The 17071-nt window shown below is 39.1% G+C and overlaps 1 pseudogene; it reads left to right on the top strand.

Moving 5' to 3' along the window:
* Positions 1–16589, top strand: part of LOC140516328 (lysosomal cholesterol signaling protein pseudogene) — a 90708-nt pseudogene extending 74119 nt beyond the window's left edge.
* The last annotated feature ends 482 nt before the right edge of the window (positions 16590–17071 follow it).

The following is a 17071-nucleotide window of genomic DNA, read 5'->3' as shown; positions in this document are numbered from 1 at the left end:
TGGACAGCTCATATGTGACTAGTACCATTATATTTGCTAGGCAGCTGCTTCCATCATGTCATAGCAACAAGATATAACCTTTTGCTAAAGTTACTTTCTTCCAGGGAGAGAGGGAGCCTCTGTTTGCATGTGTACCATAGAAGAAATGTTTGAAATGAAAAATAAGGCCCTTTGCCTGGTGTTGAAGGAAGCTATGTTTAGGACATCTTATGAGTGTTCTAAATTAGGCTACTCAGGCAGACAGTGATAAGTGACCAATAGCCTGGGCCTCCTCCTTGTATATGACTTGGAGGGATCCTATGAGCAGTATTAGCTATTGCTGAGGAATGCTAGTAGGCTGTGCTGGACCATGCAAATATATTCAACAAAACATATTGTATGGTTTTGATTTTGTTTATACTGAGGGCGCTGTAGCTACTAACATAAAAATGGCAAGGTGTCTAGATCTGAGTAACTCCTAGGTCGATCAGTCAGAGAACAGTCAGTTAGGTCTCAGAACTTTCCCTTCTTCAAGATGTCCCAAACCTGCTCCTAGCTCACATTAACAAAATGCGTATTTCTCATCCATGGAAACCATCAGACTGGGGATTTTAAAAGAAAGTCACAAGATGTTTAACTTATTAGTGATGATAGCAGAGTCATGGCTCAGGGTACCCCCAAACTCTTGGCTCACACATGGCTCAGGTCTGCTCTCTGAGACAGGCCCCAAAAGATCATTATTCTCTTTTGTCTTTTATGTTCCATCCAGAATTTACTCTGGAAAATCTCCAGGTAGCCTTGTGCCAAGGTTTCCACAGATGTGAGTAACAGAAGTTCCCAGTTCCCATGTTAAGCACTCAAGCTTACAAATGAATATTTGGTAGAAAATAGTCTTTATCTCACCCCACATAAAATGAAGATGGCATAAAGGAGCGACTGGGATTTAAAATCAGTGGTTCTTTACGACTAGCACACAAGGGTCTTCAAGGTGGTCTATAGGTAGCATATGAATGTAACCCCTATCTCAAAGCCCATTAGTATAGGACTCTCTCCTTACTGGGAGAGATGAATGCCAAACCCTGTGTGAAGGATGAGGCATAGAGGTAAGAGGGGGGAGATGTAAGAAGGGAGGCCAGAGAGCTCCAACCTTTACCAGTTCCCCTTAGGGACTCTTCAAGAGCAAGTATCCCTTTGAGACTCTTTAAGGGGCTAGCTCCATCAAGCTCTGACACTTCCTCACAATTTGATTAAAGGGGCAACTTGGAGTGGGGTTGGCCTCTTCCGTCAAGTCTTAAAAGAAGTTCTGGGTGCTACATTTTAAGAAGGACAGTGACAGTAATAGCATGTTCCAAGAAAGGCAACTAGGATGGGGAGAAGACTGGAAACTATGCAGGCACTGCGGATGCTGGGCCTGCAGAAGAGAAGACTTAGCCAGGACATGATCACTGTCTTCAAGTATTTAAAGGACTGACATGTGGAGGAAGGCATAGGCTTATTTTGTTGCTGCTTGGCTCCAAAGGAACAATAGGTAGAACTTGTAAAGAAGCAAGTTTTGGTCGAATGTAAGGAAACTTTAACTCCAAAAGTAGAATAAGCTGCCTCAGAAGACAGTGAGTTCCCCATCACTAGAGATCCCCTATGGTGGCTAGGTGAACACTTATACAGGATGCTGAAGAAGGTGTTCACATATAGATTGGACTTCCTGGCCTTTGAGGTATCTTATAACTGACATTCTATGCTTCCATATAACATTTAGAGTTGATTTGCTTTGGCACAAATGCCAAGTATGACATTGTATGTTGTAGAGCAGGTTACACAGAAAGAGCATAGCACCTCAGAGATCTTTTTACCATCATGGTCTTTTATTATTACAGATGCAGGTCAATTACAACAAGACAAGTCTGTGTCTCTTTTCACTTTCAAAGAGGAGTAAGGTACAACCCCCAGTTAACTAGAAAAGTAGTACTATCCAGACTGGTGAGGAAACCTTGTGTACTTAGGACTGGACCACCAACACGAGCACATGACTATGGAAGAGGCAGCTGGAGCTACTCTGGGCATCTGGGGGTAGGGCTGCCTTTCTGTCCTTAAGCTCAGTGGTCATATACCTATATAACTATCCTTTAACATTCAGACTGACTGAATTTTATTCTCCTCCCTTTTATGTATTTAGTCTTCATCCTTTTTCTTTTTATATCACTAGAAATGACATAACATGCCCCAACAACCTCCCACTATGTCACTGAGCCCTCTTCTGTAACAAAAGTTAAGCAAAACTAACATAGCAGCTGTGTCTGATAACATATGCACCATTCCATACCCATAGGCTCCTACCTCTCCACAGAGAGGAGGAAAGAGTGTTCCATTATCTCTTCTATATCAAAATTGGTTACAATTATGATTTAATTTTAAAAGAAACTTGGAAAAAAAGTCTGATGTAAAAAGTGGATGATCTAGCTGGGGGATCTCTTTTTGGCTCAAAAACAAGGTGTGACTCCATAAGGATACTGATTTTCTTAGGGAGTTTGCAAGGTAACTCTGAAGGCAATTCTCAAAATGGCCTAAGTCATGGCAACCCTGCTGGAGCCAGTATAAATACCAAGAAGGCCTGGTCTGTGTGTTTAAAAAAAATAACATTTAATTTTAAAATGTCTCATTACTTGATAGTAACACCTTCAAGTCTATCCTCTCTATTCCTCTCTTTTCCAGTATCTTGGAGAACTCAGAGGTGCCGTCTGTAATAAGGATGAGGTTCTTCTATAATGGCTGTATCTACATCTGAACAGTATTCATCACTAATCAATGAAACCTGTTAATTGTCTACATGACAGAACAAATCAGGCATTCCTAGAGATGATCTCGTCTGTGGAAATGGACTGGTTACTTAACTGTAACTTAGACTAGTCTGTGTCTCAACTATGACAAAACTGGGAGATTCAGTCAGAGTCATAACCAGGTTGGACGGTGCCCTGGGGTGCTGACTTTAGAGGTCACCAGCAGTTCCAGCACTTCAGCAGTATAGAGATAAAAGAACTTAGCAAGAATAATTAGTAAGAATAGGAAGCTATTAGATGACTCACTGGGGAGATATTCTCCCACTCTGAGACTTCCCTAGCAGGGGCTTCCAAGTCACATTTCATGGTCTCTGTTTTTTCCCACTTCTCACAGGGCAGTTTCCGATCCTCGCCTGTCACTCCTCCTTCCCTCAACCCAGGGAGAATTTCATCATTAGGTACTAATGATAATTTAAGTACTGACTTTTCTAGTTATGGTCTTTGATTCAGGCAGTTTAGTAGGGGTGGAGAGTGTGATATTGTGGAAAGAACTCCAGGGTTTGGAGTCAGAGAACAGGATTCAAAATCCCTACTTGATCACTCACTAGCTATGTGACCCTGGGTAAGTTATAGCTCTTCTCTGGGACTCAGTTTCCTCAAATGTAAAAATGAGGAGGTTAAACTAAGAGACCACTAATGTCCCTTCCAGTTCTAAGTTTATGATCATTTACAATTGTTTCCCATTATAGGAATACCCAGAAAATTCAGGTTTTCACAATCTATCTAGTTGCTCTTGTAGTCTGGAGTCCTGTTCTTCTGGAGTCAGATCTCAGTTACAGGACTCCAGCATAGTCACCTAACAGTGAACAAGAGGGGGATAAGTGGGAAAGGAGGTAAAAATAAAACTACAGAATTTGGAGCTGGAAGGGGACCTTAAAGGACATGCAGTTCATCTCCTCCAGTTTTACACAGGAAGAAACTAAGGCCCAAAGAGGTGAAATGATTTGCCCAGGTTCAAAAATTTTTCCAGAAGGAAACTGGGTTACACACACACACACACACACACACACACACACACACACACACACACGAAGGCTTTGGCTTGACCCTAGCCAGTGAATGAAGTTGAAATACCGAGCTCTGTAATAGAAAGAAAAACATTAAAAAAATTCTCTCCCACTCTCACAAAGCTACAAAACCACCAGTTCTCCGTCTAAGAGGATCCCCCTCCTTAGATTCTGCATTGGCAGAATTTATTACTGTGTCCTAAAGGCAAAGGGTAAGGAAAGCAAAGGGTAAGTGAAAGACTGGGCCATACATAAACTGATGACAAATAGGGGGAGGCAGGACTGTGCAATTCTTTAGCTATAGTGCTTGTGAGTCCCCTCTAGGAGCATTACTTTTATATACAAAGGGCCTTGCTAAATGGAAGCCATAGAACACGCTCAAATCAGGGTATGATATCAGATGCTTTCTTGCCTTCCCAGAGCCCCAACCCTCCCCTTCATCCCCCAAGGTTTAAGTGAATGGAAAAAAGAGCACTAGGCTTTCATGATGGACTGTCCCAATTATCTTTCAATTCTTTAGTCTATGGTCTGAAAGGACGACTTCATTTTCCAACCAACAATTCACTCTCATTTCCTCACTAATTTTCACTAAAGCCTGGGCAAAAAAAATTGACTGTAGATGCTCCCTTCTCAAGCTGCCAGGGAACACCTGCCCACTTAACTTTCTATGTGGCATTCTCTCCAGCAAAGGCCATCACTCTGTCTGTCTGTACATGGCTTGTCCTTTTGTAAGCTGATGTGCAGCTTTTCTTCTGCAGCCTTACCTTTGAAATACAAGTTTCCATGGGGATTTCATTTAAACAGAGGCTGAGCCTCTTTAACTCATAAACCAGAAACTTATCACTTTGCCTCTTTCCCCCCACCCCCATAGCATAAGGATATTTTTCGAAGGAAGACAAACCCATTAATGTGTCAATCAAATCGATATTTGCAAACACCAGGTCCCCATTGGACAATATGGACCCAGGGGGGAAACTGGTTTCTTGAGCTCATTAAATGCTTTCCAAATCCTAATACTGGAAAGGCCAGGCACAGGGATGCATTCTGGAAGACGTGGGGAGCTTCTCGTGGGATATCTGCAGAAGCACTCAAGTAAAATAAATTATATTTGTCACTCCTCCAATTATCAGGAAAATGAATAACCCCTTCAGTTCTTCTCAAGTCTATTCCCTAAGGTTTGATTACTGTTTTGGAAAGGAAAATAAATATAGCAAGCAATATTATTCAAGTAATTCAATGCAGGTTGGGCACAACGTAAAATTACACTTTTAACATCTGTCAAATGATTCAGATGATTATCAAATGTAGTCAGGCATTCAGAATTCACTATTTATGAATTGGATCTGATTTCTGAAATATCAATTTAGTACTCTGACTATTCATGAAAATGGAGAAAGAAAGACAATATCTCCAGATTTAAGTTTTCAGTTCCTGGTAATGGATGGGGTCCCCCAGGACCTTTACCAAGATGCCAAATGGGAGAAAGAAAGAACAGATGTTAAGCCCCCGGGGGGGGGGGGGGGAGGGAATTGTGTGCCTATATGTGGGTGCTGGGTTCTCATTGAATCGCTACCAGCTGCACTGAGGCATCAGCTTCTTGGTTAAATATTAACTCTTTGCCTCCAAAGAAGCAAAAAAGTAGGCACAGACGGCAGGACAAATGTTTACGAGCCTTCTTCTCCCTGACTACTTCCTGTCCCTTTGGACTGCATTCTCAACATCTGGCTCTACCTTTGTTTTTTTCATTAAATAATTGCTAAATCATTAAAGTTCACCAAAGAAACATGGAGAGAACAACACCTACTTTCCACAGAGCATTTTCAGAAAAGAACAAATGCTGTGATGTCTGTGAAGTCATCTGGGATCCTAAGAAGAAAAAATTATTTTCATTCAATGGATAGCCACAATCATATTAGTTAAGTACACTTTATACGTTGACATGTCGATGGCACAATATTCTAACTACTACAAATCAAAGGGATCCCCCCCCAAAAGGTGACTGAAATGATTCAACAAGAAAAAGTACACTGTCAATCAACGTGATTTCTTTTTAAAGAACAGGATAGATTATTGTACTAGTTTCACCTTAACAACAATCACAATGGATTCAGATTTCATAAAGATTGAAGGGAGGAGAAAATGTGCCTTGTAGCAATGGGACTGTCCTCAATAGCAGGTGCTGCAGGAAGGATTAGAGCAGGGTGTTTGCTTCCGGTCAGCTGTTGTACTCAGATGACTTCTGGATGGGAAAAGTGCAGAGGTGGCATGAGTTGGTGGTCTAGGGCCCATTGCCACAGGGCAGGTGTCCATCCCAAGCAAACCAGGCAGGCACAATCAATACTAATTGGCCTTTGTTGAGATGCTCAATGGAGGCTCATTTCTGAATAGGTCTAGGGAAGGAATGACCTCTCCTTCTATCAATCTGGCACCCCAAAGAGGATTCCCACTTGTGAATAATGTGATTCAGTCAATCCTAACTCTGCAATAAAAACTTTATAGCCCCTACACTATCTCTTCTCTACATAAGAATAATTCAGTCAGGCATGCTAAAGGCCTGCTTCTGCCCTCAATAGGGGCAAATGACTCAATTAAGACCAATTGGGAATCATATGCATATCAAGGGGAGAAGAGATCCCAAAGGATGCATAGAATCTGCTTTTAGATCTGCTTTGGTATACTTTCTACTGTCGCCTCCAAAACTGGTTTACTGAATGTCAGTGAACTCCTCCGTGGACTATCAGCTATCTTATAATTTATTAGAGATTTGAGGTAACTATATTCTGGGTCAAAAGCTGTCAAAGGGGTCCATTTTCAAATATGGGGGCAGAACTGTAACTAGGCAGTCTGACATCTGGGGCAAATTCAGTTGAGTAGTGTAGGGGACCACTTGATACCCTACTGCTCATCCCACAGATGCCCTATAGCTAAGCTGCCCTTTTCTGCTTGAGACCACACTTGATCTGGAAAAGCAGCTTCTTTCTAGTGGACCCCTTTGCTGCATGCTCATTATCTCAGAACCAAGGTAAAGGGGACTTGGAGTCTCCTATACATTCTATCCCCTAGTTGCAAGACTGATACAGGGAAAAAGTGGTATACTCTCTATATGTCTACACTGTAGCAGAGTTACGGTGCTTCTACCCAAGTTACAGTTCTGCTTATGTGTATTTTTTTCTTTTGTGCAACTCTGTCTCACTTAAATCCAATTCATGTGCAAGTCAAGACATCCCCTGCGATGTCATTGGTCCTCTTTGAAGATAGAAGGATGAACAACCACAGCAGTTTTGTTTTCTGTCATTGAAATCTGTTTTAACTGAAGTCCATTCTGGGTTCAAAGAAGTTTCTGGAGAATAAAATAATGAACTGTTTCTAGATAGATATATAGATACATATATATACTATAAAATATAACTTTAACCCTGGTCTGGGGCCAGTGGTTGACCCCAACTCCTCCCTCTGCCCCCCACTTCCCCATGGTTTCCTGTCATTTGGACATCCCAGTGTATTTGTGATTTCACTAATCATTAATAAAGCCTAGATTCATATGGTTTAAAAAACCCTCCTGTCTCCATATCACCTCAAACAGTCATCATCATCCTCCTTTCATGGACAGACTCTTAGAAAGTATCCTGTTACCTTACCATCCATTCTTTAGTCTCCCTTTTGTTGGATCATCATCCATTTCTTCCTCACTTAACATGAGCACTTTCCCATGCCTATCCTGGGCCTTGTTCTCTTCCACATTCACTTGCTTTCTCTTGGTGACACCAACAGTTCTCCAACATTCCTTTACTATCACAAGGTAAATGACTCTCAACTCTTAGTATCTAGCCCTAATCCCTTCTCTGGCCTACGTTATCAACGGCCTGATATATATATCTCTTCCTCAATATCCTATTAGGATCTAAAATTCAATAGGTTCAAAAGGGAACTCATTTCCCCTTCCCCTCACTTAATACTTTCCTCTTCTAATGTTCCCTGGTTCTCTTGAGAGCTTCCTCATCTCTCTAGTCTCTAATACTCACAAGCTAGAAATCCTAACAACTTTTTCCTCATTTTCATCCCCTATATCTAATCATTTACTAAGTCTTACTGATTCTACCTCCACAGCATCTCTCCCATCCATCTCTTTTTCTCTATTCACAGAGCCATCACCCTAATTCATGGCCTTATCACCCTTATCACCTGTTGCCTAGACAACTGCCATGGCCTCCTAAGTGATTTCCTCACTTCTAGTCTCTCCCTTCTCCACATCTACTCCAAAGGGCTGCACAAATAATCTTCCTCCAGCACAGGGCTCTTCTTTACCACGTCACTCTCCTGCTCAAAAATCTTTAGTAGCTCCTCCTTACCTCTAGCCCATGGCTTCTTAACTTTTGTTGTGTATCCTGAACCCCTCTGGCAATCAGTTGGGAGAAGTCGAGGGATCTCTTCTCAGGAAAATGGTTTTAAACATAAAAAGAATTGCACATAGGATTACAAAAGAAACAAATTATATCAAAATATAATTATAATTCAAAAAAACTCATGGGTGTTAGGTTAAAAATCTCTACTCTAGGATAAAATGTAAACTTCTTGATCTGTCATTTAAAGGCTTTCACAATTCGGCTCCCATCTAACCTTCTGGCTTTTTTTCCTACTACACTTTACAAACTCAATCAAACTGAACTAGTAATTAGTCCCCAAAATACACTCCTCCCAACATGCATATGCCTAGGATGCATGCCTTTCTCATCACAACTCAGAGTTCATGTCTTCCTGCAAGGCTCAGTTCAAGATTACTTCATGAAGCCTTTCTTAATCCCTCCAGTTGTAAGTTCTCTCCTCTATTTCTCTCTGTGTTCGCTCTCTCTCTTTCTGTCTCTCTCTGTCTCTCTCTCTCCCTCTGTACTTCCTTCCCTCCCTCCCTTTCTTTTTCTCACTTCCATTTTCCTTGTATTATATTCATTCATGTACACACAGTAGTCCAAAAATAGAATATAAGCTCTTTGAAGACAAGGAATTTTTGTTTCCATTTCATCGTTGTATTCTCCAACCCAAAGGAGCACCTTGTATAAAGCAGACACTTAATATGGAGAGGCAGAGCCAAGACAGCAGAATAGAAAGTAGCAATACAGTTGAACTCCTGTTACCAACTCCTCCAAATAGTCTTCTAAAATGCACCAGACCAAGTCTTGATAGAGAAATTTTTAAAAAAGTCACAGTGAGTTCTTTGTCCAGCCCTGGCTGACATAGGGAGACAGAGGGAGAGGTCTGTTGACACTGGGGACAGAGTCAAGACAGGAACATGACACCAGAATCATACTGGAGCATCCCCAGACTGATACCAGGGCAACAGGGACAGGTGCCAGATGGAAGCTTGGAAGCCTACTACCTAAGCCAGAGTTGTAGATCTTGAGAGGAGTGAGAAGGGAACTTGTACAGGAGGATGGGTGGCAAGTGGGTTGTCTTTCCTTGGTAGGGAGGCCCTGGGTAGTATAAGGAGAAAGAAGGATGTTCAGAAGTCAGAAGAAGTAGTGGAATGACTCAGACCTCAAACTCAGAGAATGAATTGGCATGCAACTAAAAAAAGTAGAAAAAACAAATTAAAAATCCCAAATTAAACATGAAATTGGAAATACTGAAAATCAAAGAAGAGATTAATAAAATTGAAAGGAAGAAAACCATTGAACTAGACCACTTGAACTAAACTACACATAAAACTAGAAGCTAGCTTTATGAAAAAAAAATCAATAAAATAGATAAGCCACTGGTTAATTTCATTTTAAAAAAGAAAGAAGAAACCCAAATTACCAGGATGAAAAATGAAAATGGTGAATTCACCACCAATGAGGATGAAATTAAAGCAATTATTAGAAGCTATTTTATCTAATTATATGCCAATATAGCTAGCCATCTAAGTGAAATGGATGAATATTTACAAAAATATAAATTGCCCGATCAATAGAAGAGGAGATAGAATATCTAAATAACTTTATCTTAGAAAAAGAAATTGAACAAGCCACCCATGATCTCCCTAAGAAAAAGTCCCCAGGATCAGATGGATTCACAAGTGAATTATGCCAAACTTTTAAAGAACAATTAATTCCAATACAATATGAATTATTTGGAAAAGTAGGCAAAAGATTCCTACTAAATTCCTTTTACGACACAAATATGGTACTGATATCTAAACCGCAAATGGCAAAAACGGAGAAAGAAAACTATAGATCAATTTCCCTAATGAATACTGATGCTAAAATTTAAAATAAAATACTAGCAAGGAGATTACAGCAATATATTGCAAATATAATACACTATGATGAGGTGGGATTTATACCAGGAACACAGGGCTGGTTCAATATTGGGAAAACTATGAGCATAAAATTGGCCATATCAATAACAAAAACAAAAATCATATGATTATCTCAGTAGATGCAGAAAAAGCTTCTGATAAAATATAACACTCATTCCCATTAAAAACACTAGAATGCATAGGGAAAAAATGGAGCTTTCTTAAAAATGACACATATCATCTATCTAAAACCATCAGCAAGCATTATCTGTAACAGGGATAAGTTAGAAGTTTCTCCAGTTAGATCAGGGGTGAAGCAAGGATGTCCATTATCACTACTATTATTCAATATTGTACTAGAAATGCTAGCTATAGCATTGAGAAGCAAAAGATATTGGAGAATTAGAACAGGCGATGAAGAAACAAAACTATTATTCCTCACAGATGATATGATGGTATGCTTAGAGAATCCTAGAGAATCAAGTAAAAAATTAGTGGAAATAATTAATAACTTCAGCAAATTTGCAGGATATAAAATAAATGCACACCAGCATTTCTATATACTATCAACAAAACCCAGCAGGAAGAGAAAGAGAAAATCCATTTAAAATAACTATAGATGATATGAAATACTAGGGAGTCTACCTGCCAAGGCAAACCCAGGAACTATATAAATACAATTACAAAACACTTCTCATACAAATAAAGTCAGAGATAAACAATTGGGAAAATATTAACTAATCATGGGTAGTTTGAACCAGTATAATAAAAATGACAATTCTACCTCAATTAATTTGCTGGTTCAGTGCCATACCAATCAAACACAACAAATTATTTTATAAAGGTAGAAAAATAATAACAGAATTCATATGAAAAAGTAAAAGTTTAAGAATATCAAGGGAATCAATGAAAAAAAAATGTGAAAGAAAGTGACCTAACAGTGCTGGATCTCAAACTGTATTACAAAGTGGTAATCATCAAAACAATCTGGTACTGAGTAAGAAATGGAATGGTGGAGCAGTGGAATAGATTAGGTACATAATACACAGTAGTAAATGACCAGGGTAATCTAGTATTTGATAAATCCAAATATCCAAGCTTTTGGAACAAGAACTTTCTATTTCACAAAACTGCTACAAAAACTGGAAAACGGTTTGGCAAAAACTAGATACAGACGAACATCTCAAACTGTATATCAAGGTAAGGTCAAAATGGGTCCATGATTTAGACACAAAGAGTGATCTAATAAGCAAATTAGGGGAACATGGAATATTTTACCTGCCAGATTTACAGATAAAGAAAAAAATTATGATCAAACAAGAGAGAGAGCATTACAGGATATAAAATGGATAATTCTAATTACATCAAATTAAAAAAGTTTTGCACAAACCAAACCAGTGCTGATGAGATTAGAAAGAAAGGAGGAAATTGGGGAAAAATTTACAGCAAGTTTCTAGGATAAAGGCCTCATTTCTCAAATATATGGAGAACGGAGTCAAATTGATAAGAATATGTCATTCCTCAATTGATAAATAGTGAAAGGATATGAATAGGCAGTTTTCAGACAAAGAAATTAGACTATCTATACTCATGTGAAAAAATGCTCTCAGTCACTACTGATTAGAGAAATGCAAATTAAAACAACTCATACCTATCAGAATGGCTAATATGACAGAAAAGGAAAATGAAAAATGTTGGGAGGGATGTAGAAAATATCAGAATACTTTGGTGGAGTTGTGAACAGATCCAACCATTCTGGATGACAATTTGGAACTATACGCAACGGACTACAAAAATATACATACCCTTTGACCATGTAATACCATTTCTAGGTCTATATCCCAAAAAGATTTTTAAAAGGGTGAAAGGACCTATTTGTACAAAAATTTTTATAGCAGTTCTTTTTGTGGTGGCAAAAAACTGGAAACAGAGGGATGCTCATCAACTGGGAAATAGCTGAAAAAGTTGTGGTATATGATTGTGATGGAACACTATTGTGCTAAAAGAAATAATGAGCAGGCTGATTTCAGAAAAACCTGGAAAGACTTATATGACCTGATGCAAGTGAAGTGAGCAAAACCAGGAGAACACTGTACATAGTAAGCAACAATGTTTGATGATCAGCTGTGAATGACTTAGCTATTCTTAGCAAAATAATGATCCAAGACAATTCTGAAGGACTTGGGAAAAATGCTATCCACTTCTAGAGAAAGAACCGATGAAGTCTAAATGCAGATCAAAGTATAATATTTTTCATTTTCTGTATTTTTTCATGGTTTTTTTCCTTCGGGTCTGTGTCTTCTTTCACAACGAGACTAATCTGGTAATATATTTTCCATGATTGAACAAGGATAACCTGTATAAAATTGCTTACTGTCTCTGAGGAGAGACAGAAAAAAATTTGAAACTAATTTTTTTTTAAAAAAATGAATGTTAAAAATTGTCTCTACAGGTAACTGGGGAAAAAGAAAATATTATTTTTAAATGAATGTTAAAATTGTCTTTACATGTAATATTACTGGGGAAAAATAAATTATTAAAAGGAGAAATTTCACAAGGCATTTGGTGATGTGTAGTTGTAGCTCAAGAAAGAGGTTAGGGCTACACACACACACACACACACACACACACACACACACACACACACACACACACACGGGAATCATTTGCATAGAGATGACGCATTTTAATCCCATGGATTACATCACCAAATGCTGTATTATAGAGCACAAATAGAAGAGGGCTAAGGACAAGGACTTAGAGGAAACCCATGATTAGTGGTCAATATATGGATAAAGAACTATCATAGGAGACTAAATAGAAGTCAGACAGATCAGGAAAACTAGGAGAAAGCAGTGTCAGAAAAACAACAGGAAAAAGAATATTCAGGAGAACTAGCTGATCAACAATATTAAATGCTGCAGAAATGTCAAGGATGAAGTTTGAAAAGAGGCCATTGGAATATTTGGAAAATGATGTTTCAGTCAAATAATGAGGTTGGATGTCAGATTTTAGAAGGTTTATGACAGGATGAGAGGAAGAGCAAGTGTAGGCCCCAACTGTGCTCTTTTGAAGGACTGGCCAGGAAAGGGAGGAGAGACACAAGATGATACCTTAAAGAAATGGTTGGATTTAGCAAGGGTGTTGCTTTGTTTTTTAAAGAACGGAAGTAACATAGGCATATCTGTGAGTAGCAGGGAAGTAGCGAGCAGAGAGGGAGAGAATAAAAATAAAGGGAGTGGGGATGATAATGGAGACAATGTGGTAGAGAAGATATGAAGGCATAGCACTGCCTCATGTGAGATCTGAGTGAAGCAGGAGATAGTGGAGGAAGATGTCTGAGTGAGGAGAGATGAAAGACAAGGTGAGAAGGGGAACTAATGTTAAATGATCTCAATTTTTTCAGGGAAATATGAAACTAAGGCTTTAGATATGAGGGTCTATTGTGTGTGTGTGTGTGTGTGTATGTGTGTGTGTGTGTGTGTTCATCCTTCATTGCAGAAGAAGACCATGCCATCAGAGAAATGGTGACATGACTTGCACTTGACTTTGTTTTGAGTGAGGGAGAGCTGTGCAGGTAACCAGCCTCGCTTCTCCTCCAGAGCCGTCTGAATCCAGTGACCAGACATTCATCAGGATGACTAGAGATGACCCAGGATGAGGCAATTGGATTAAGTGACTTGCCCAAGGTCACACAGCTAATGAGTGTCGTGTCTGAGGTGAGATTTGAACTCAGGTCCTCCTGACTTCTGCACTGGTGCTCTATCCACTGCACCACCCAGCTGCCCCAGGGATCTCTTGTGGGAGGCTAGAGAAGAGACAAGATCATCTGGTATAGCCACTATGGAGAATAGGATAGATAATCAATAAGGGAGAAATAGAATAATTGCAGTGCTACAATGAAAGCCCATTTGAAATTAGATATATAATATCTAGGTGTATAATATATATAATATATAATATCTAGATATATAGGTGTACCTCCACAGAAGTCTGACTAGGTTGAGTAGGAGCCTGGGGCGGGGTGGGTTAGCACCCTGCAGGGAGAGAAGCCTTGGAGCTATTTGGAGCATGAGGAAGAGGTATCCTGCTCTCCTTTTAGGGAAAGTGCTTTTGAAGTTGCCAGGCACTGGTGCCCTGAGAGACTCCATGGGACTGGGAGATGCTGCGACTGCCTCCCTGCCTGGCACTGCCCCCTCCCCCCCCCCCCCAAACTCCAGCCAAGCCTGAGGCTCTGGCAAGAGGCTGGCTGGCCCTGAGCTTCTGGACCATTAGGTCTTGGACTAATGTGTCTTTCAAGACTTAAGACAGACCAATGTCTATAGTGGCTTCTTGAACCAGATTAAAGGAGGAGGAGTCACTGTATGCTTTCACACTTTTCACTTTGAGTCTCCAGGGGCTACATTTAATCCTCAAGAGTTCTAGTTAGAGTAGTCTAGTGATAGAAAATTAATTCTTTTGCTGACCTGACTTCAAATAACCTCATTTCATCCATCAACATGACCAAGTCTTTGCCTACAACCGTAGCCTATGAATTCAATTCTACTACTAATCCTCCAACAATATCAAAAATTAGTTTTTTTTCAGCCTTACGAGTGCATATCAAAGCGTTTTTTTACTTTAAAATTTTTCTTGGTGTTTTTATTGGGGGGAGGGCGCCTGTGTTTTCATTCACAATCATGACTAATATGTTTTTCATGATTGTACATGTATAACTGATATCAAATTTCTTGCCTTCTTAATGAGGGAGTAGGGGAGAGAGAGTGGGAGAGAATTTGGAATTCAAAATAAAAAAAAACCAATGTTAAAAATTGTTTTTACATGTAATTGGAAAAAGGGGTTAAAAAAAGCTTTGGTATAATCCCTTGTGGATATGCAGCAACAAGGGCCCACATTATAGCAATCCAGACTAAAGGACTTTGGAATTTTTTTTTTCCATTTCTCACTTCCAGCTTTACTATTCAAAAACCTGATTATATCTAATTTTTCTAACATAAATTGGTCCTTCCTTTATAGTATCTTAGTTGCCAAAACCTCTGTAATTTTTATTATGTGTATGTTAATATTTGCCTGTTTTGATAGTCAATTTAATAAAGCTAGATTCTTTCCTTTTTTTGCTATACAAAGTAAAGATGGGATATCCTATAGTTGAAGTTTTATATCTATTTATCCAGAATACCTTGAATACATTTACTTGAACGCCTACATTATCTCTTATGATGGCAAACCCTATAGGATTTATCTTCTGTGAGATCTAAAAATGGAAAGAGAATTATTATGCACCTCAAAACAAAGTATAAGTAGTTGGGCTTGGACTTCTGCATGCGTTTGCAGAAACCAATAACATTTATGAACTTCAATCAAATTGCCTTCAATCTTACCTTTGGCCAGAGCATATTAGTTTATTTGGAGAAATTTCTAGAAAAATTTTACATAGGTTTGGAGATTCTTTTTCTGGTCCAGTCCTATTTTATCTTGGTCTCACAATGGTGGGACAAATAAAGAAATGGAAGAAATCTACAGTTGTTGCAAGAATTTTGCTCACCACAGCTAAACTCCTGGTGATGCCACTTCTGTGTAGAGAAATGGTGGAGCTCCTGAGTAAGATCAGTGGTTTAATGAGCGATACTAGCTTATCAGATAATGCATTTTTATATAGTCTTTCCAGTAGCACTAGGAGTGGCTATCTTCACAACATGGTCAACATGGAAGTAGAGATTATAGTCCCAAGGATGGTGATAAGCACTTTTGTGTCTGCTTGGTTACTGACTATCCCCTGCATGGATCCAAAGCAATTGACACATGTCATCCATAATGCTAGCTTTGGTCCCCTTGATCTGGTCTCTTGCTGTTCTACTTCTGAGTAAGAAATATAAACAGTTTCTGCATCTGATTACAACGAATACACTCATTGTCAGTCTACTGTCTGTTCTGAAATGGTGATGTGGAATTTTCTTAAAGAGAAAAATTCTATTGAACATATTCTGGTGCTTGTTTTGTTATATAGTTCCCTCCATAGCACTTACCTATAAGTAGAACTTTTATCAGTTTCTTTGCTTCTGTTAAAGAGACAATACAGATTCTTGTAGGAATTTTCATTATGTCTGGATGGGAATTTTCTGTGCTTCTTGATAGCTAGAAAACAATGGTGATAATATTAATTCAGACTTTTTTATGGGAAAGGTCAGATGGCACCCTGTTTTGGAGCATACTGGTATCTGCCATATCACTCATGGTATTAACAAGAGTACACAGGAAGGGAAATATAAGGGATTGGATCATTGTTCTCAGAACAGCAAAACAGGTGAGGCTGAAAAGACAACTGTTAAGGAGAGTCCAATGCCAGTAAAGAAACCAAAAGGTTTTCTAAGTTTTATCAGAAGACACTTCTGTTCATGTTCAATAGGCAATGCTGAATCGTGCCATTCTGCAGTGGAATCAATAGCAAATACCAGTCCAGGTGAAAGCCTAACTCCATCACTGGGTGAATCAGTGTAATTCTCAGAGCCACATATGAGCTCAGGAAGGGCAGCCTCTACAGATTGGAGACAAACCATTGGCTAGACATATGTTGCTGTTTTTACTACTTATTGCCATCTTGATAATCCTTCCAATTGTTCGTGGTAGCTGTTCCACCAGGAACCTGGTTCTTGGTGCACTGAGTCTGGAGTCAGAAAGACATGAGTTCAAATTTCACCTCAGACACTTACTCTGTGACCCTGGGCAAATCACTTAATGTCTGCTTCAGTTTCCTCATCTATAAAATAGGGATAATAAGAACATCTACACTTCACAGGGTTATTGTGAGGATTACATAAGAAACTGAAAAGTACTTAGCATGGTACCTGACATATACTAAGTACTTATATAGTAAATGCTATAGAAATGTCACTATTATTATTATTAGATAATAAGTGGAATTACAGTTTTTTGTGCTGTATTTAATTTTGACCAAGGTTTTGTTTCCTTTGGAACTTTGG

The sequence above is a fragment of the Notamacropus eugenii genome, chromosome X, assembly GCF_028372415.1.
Source record: "Notamacropus eugenii isolate mMacEug1 chromosome X, mMacEug1.pri_v2, whole genome shotgun sequence".
In the NCBI taxonomy this organism is placed as follows: domain Eukaryota; kingdom Metazoa; phylum Chordata; class Mammalia; order Diprotodontia; family Macropodidae; genus Notamacropus; species Notamacropus eugenii.
Note: the sequence above shows the minus strand (reverse complement) of the source record. Positions and strands in the feature narration are given on the sequence as shown.